Genomic DNA, 4,889 nt, shown 5'->3' with positions numbered 1-4,889 from the left:
AGTTAATTCATTCATTAACCGATCAGTAAACAGGTAAATCGTTTTGATTGTTTTTCTTGCAAGAGTATTTTAAATCTAATGATTTGCACGTTAGTATACTGTAAATTCTTTTAAAAAAAAATGATACTTGTTGTTATAATTTGAACAAATGAATTATTGAAACTAAATGAATGAATTTTGTATGTTATTTTCGTTAAATTTTCAAGAAAAAAAAACCACAAAATTCTTCAGAAAAATTAAATAAGTTTTATCTTACGGTGTAAAACCAGATCCGAAAACTCTCTCTGTTGAAATAAAATGGAGAAAAATTATTTAAAAATATATATATAATTATGTAACAAAACTCAAAAAATAAGTTGGGATCATTATTAGAGAGGCATCGCACTTTAAAGCAGTTGAATGAGTAGCAACGTTTATCCAACGAATACAGTAGCTATGATCATTATTATCAGCTTCTGTGAAATAAAAAATGATAAAATTTCTAATTCCACAATACCTCCTCCTCCACCACCACCGAATCCACCAAATCCACCGGTGGCGCTCCCAAATCCACCAGACGCCTGCTGTGGCTGCTGCATTTGGGAACCGAATGTTGACGTGGACTGTTGGGCAAGATCTCCAAATGACGGTGCATTGCTGTTTGCGAAACTAAGAGGGTATATATAATGAGAAATAAGAGATTTGTGTCACAAGTGTAATAACTGCTTATCACGAGAGAAAGATTTCAAGATTGATGTAAGTGAATATGACGAACCTAGCAAAGCCAGCACTACCGTTGCCAGCAGTATCACCGGAGGCAAACATTCTGGACTGTGAGCCGAAGACAGAAGGACTTTGTGACGTTGCAGAAAACCCCGATCCAAAAATACCAGCACCACCAGCGCCGGGGGTATTACTATTGGAAAGATTACTACTGCCAAAGACACTGCCGCCACCGAAAACATTCCCACTGCCGAAGACAGCTGAGCCTCCAAATGTAGCCCCTGATGACCTGCTGCCAAAAACTGGTGATGCACCGAACACGGCAGGAGCTCCAAACCCGGAAGAAGTTTCAAATGCTGTCGTTGAGACATGATTATTGAGATGAGCTAAATAACAATAATAACAACAACGATAACAATAATAATAACAATAATAATCGTACAAGGGTTAGATGGTTTCTGGAATCCCCCAAACCCCGTTTCAATAACGCTGGCACCTCCTGAAGTGAAACCGCCTGAACTTGCTGCTGATGTTGTAACTGAAGATGCCGTGTTGCCGAACCCCGTTCTACCGAAGATATCTGCCCATATCCACGTGTGTGTGTGTGTGCGTGTGTTTGTGTGTGTGTTAAGTAGTTACCGTAGTAAGTGAGATTTGAGGATAAGTATATTAGCAAATATCATACCATCAAACAACTATAACATCTGACACGAGAATATCTGCAACCCAGTGACTGACACAAAATACACTACTACAATATACAAATACAACAAATACGACACTCAATATCTAATACTTTGTTGTTGCTGTTGTTGGCTACTCTGCTGTCCAAACCCTACAACACTTCCAAAGACATTCATGGCTGACTTGTTTTCATTGGCCTTCATGCTGAAACTTTGGTTTCCACCGAAAAAACTAATGCCGCCAAAAATGTTGCCACCACTGCCGCTACCACTGCAGTGAATATAATTATGATTATAATTAATTATATTATAGCTATAAATGATTATAACTAATTATGGTCTATCATTTACTTGTAATATAATTAAATTTTAAAACTTGAATGTAATGTAATGAATATAAATAATAAACAAGAACTTTGGAAGTAATAAGAAACAGATGAAAAATAGCTGTAAAACGAACTAGCATTAAGATCTAAGATTTACAATTGGAAATAATAACAAATAATAATTATAATTAATATAACATTAATTATATTTACGTACCTAGAGTTAGCAAAGATGTTGTTAGAGGTTGCATTGTTACCGGCAAAGATATTCGTTGAAGGTGTAATCTCAATTTCCAAATCGGCCATTGTAGCTAGGTCACTTTCTGCACTTTCTGACTCAGCGGCATTAGCCATTGCTGTTTTTGTGGCCGCTGTGGTTGCTGCAAATATATTTGTTGTTGTTGCAGCTGCTGATGTGGTTGCTGCAAATATATTTGTTGTTGTTGCAGCTGCCGATGTGGTTGCTGCAAATATATTTGTTGTTGTTGCAGCTGCCGTTGTGGTTGCTGCAAATATGTTTGTTGTTGTTGCAGCAGCTGATGTGGTTGCTGCAAATATATTTGTTGCTGCTGCTGATGTGGTTGCTGCAAATATATTTGTTGCTGCAGATGTGGTTGGGGCAAAAATATTTGTTGGCAGGGCAGATATACTTGTTGCCATTGTCGTGGCTGATGTAGTAACTGTGCCAGCTGTCTCAGTAGTGGTAGCAGCAGTAGTGGTAGCTGTAGTAGCAGCAGTGGTAGTCGTAGGAACAGTAAGTTGGCCACTACCAAATAGATTTTTAACAGTTGAGTTACTATTATTACTACCATTATCAAACAAACTGAGACTATTGTTAGTAGTTGATGTTGTTTTCGAAGTTGTTGTCATTGCAAAATCATTTTGAGCACTGTCATTAACAATAGACGTTGACGTTGAAGTGGCTGTAGTGTTTTCGTTGACGTCGTTGTTGTAGGCAGCAGCGGCAGTAGCAGCAGCAGTTTCATCGACGTTGCTGCTACCAGGGACAGAAACTTCAGACTCAGATGATTCTATGAGATAAGCTTTTGCAGAATCTTGCGTTGTAGTTGTCAGGCCTGCACTGGTTGAAGAACCTGTTGAATGTTGTGCTGCAGAGACTGTGAGATATGAATCAGATGAAGATTCAGAAATATTAGTTGCCGATAGCTCAATCGGCCTCTGCTGCTGTTGCTGCTGAGTTTCTGTCCCACTGTTTTTGTTAGCTGTAAACCAATTTCCTAAATTTGTTGACAAACCGTTTAAACTACCACCACCACCACTACTACTACCGCTGTTGGAACCACTGTAGGCATTATTAGCGTTAGCACTATTGAAAGTGTTGAACGCCTGCTTTGTGGACGCTGATGGCAGAATCTGTGGTGAAAACTTTACACCTGATAGATCCGCAGATGATTTGCCGTCGTTATTTGATGGTGCATTCCTATTAAACTTTGTTGCTGCTGCTGTAGCTGCTGTAGCTGAATTATCATTCTCAGCAGTATTTGATGCTAAGATTAGTGACATTATGTCTGACATGGCCTTATTATCATCATCATCACCTTCACCGACGACATCAACAATCGTCGCATTATTATTGCTGTCGTCGCCATCGTGACTGTGAATCAAGTGCAGTAGTTGGCTCTGCACACTTTTCTTCCTATCCGGATCGTCATTTGGTAGGAGCTCGTCGATGATGTTGCTCAACAAGTTGATATCAGGTTGTGGCGGTTGTTGCTTCTGCAGCTGCTTCTGCTGCTGGTGTTTTGATTGTTGTTTTGATTGTTGCTGTTGTTGCCTTGGTTGTTGTTGTTGTTTAGATTCATCCGCTTGTTTTCCAAAGACAGGAGAAATCTGCAGCTGAGGTGACGGCGATTTTTGATAAGTGTCAACATACTGCTGTAGTTGTTGTTGCTGTTGTTGTTGTTGCTCCAGTTGACGTTGTTGACAATTTTTCAACTGTTGCTCATGGAGGCATTGCTGCTGCTGCTGTTGCTGAGATTTAAGAATTTTATTCTCCATCTCGACAGCCTGCAACCTCTGCTCTATTGATTGATTCTCCTCAAGCAGTCTCAGAGTCATTTGATGCATCTCCTCCATCTTCTGCATATGCATCTTGCGCTGTTCTTGCAAGAGTTGCTGCTGTTGCTGAAGTTGTTGCTGCTGCTGTTGCTGCTGATGTTGTGGCTGAGGCACTTTTCCTGACGGACAATCGACCAGATTCGTCGGAGTTTTTGATTTTTGTATTTGCTGCTGCTGTGTGACGTTCAGCTGCTTCTTCTGCTCTTTCTCTGCATACAATTCTTTCAGTTGAAATGGAGAAATCAACATGGAATGGTTCAAACTTTCTGAAGAATGTGAAGAGAAAATTTTCAGTTATCAGTTATCAACTAGCAAACAAATTAACCAAATCCTGGATTTAGTAATCCAACACATCATCGCATCCACCACCACCCACTCACTTGGAACGGTCGATCTCACAGGAACCACCCTCCTATTCAGCAGCATCTCTCTCAACTTGGCTTCTTTTAATTTTCTCGACTTTGAGACAGAAGCAGCAATATTACTTTCCTGAACCAGAGCACCGGAAACTTTCTGACCAATCAGAGAGCATCTGTTCGAGAAGAGGCGGGGCAAGTCTTTGCTACATGCAAGTATAAACAAAAAATTATCTTTACAAGTAAACTGTCATTAAAGGTAAAAGTAAGCAAAGGTATACAAAGCCGTGATAACGTATAAACCAACCAACCAACCAACCAAACAACCAACCAACCAGCCAGCCAACCAACCAACCAACCATTCAATTGATTTACTGCTCAGGTGATTAAGTTTAAGCTTCCTCTTGAGTTGTTCAATGCCACTCCTCAAAGAATGTATCACCTTTCCGTGGTTGTTGAATATCTCGTAGAACGTATGCAGGTTTGGAATTCTCAAGGGCCTGTATTTATAAAAAAAGAATAAAATTTTTCGCAATTATTAAAAATTAATTGAATAAAATTTAAACAAATATGATAAAAAAATAACCATAAAAATTCAAATGAAAGTCAAAAAAATAAAAACATCCAACCTATCGTCACTCCCCTTTATCTTCATCCTAAACTGCTCATCCAACTTCTCCCTAACTTTCTCAATTTCCAGATCTAGGAAGGCAACTGACGTAACTATACCGTCTAGTTTCTTT

This window comes from Helobdella robusta (genome assembly GCF_000326865.2).
Source record: "Helobdella robusta unplaced genomic scaffold HELROscaffold_16, whole genome shotgun sequence".
NCBI classification, from domain to species: domain Eukaryota; kingdom Metazoa; phylum Annelida; class Clitellata; order Rhynchobdellida; family Glossiphoniidae; genus Helobdella; species Helobdella robusta.
Note: the sequence above shows the minus strand (reverse complement) of the source record.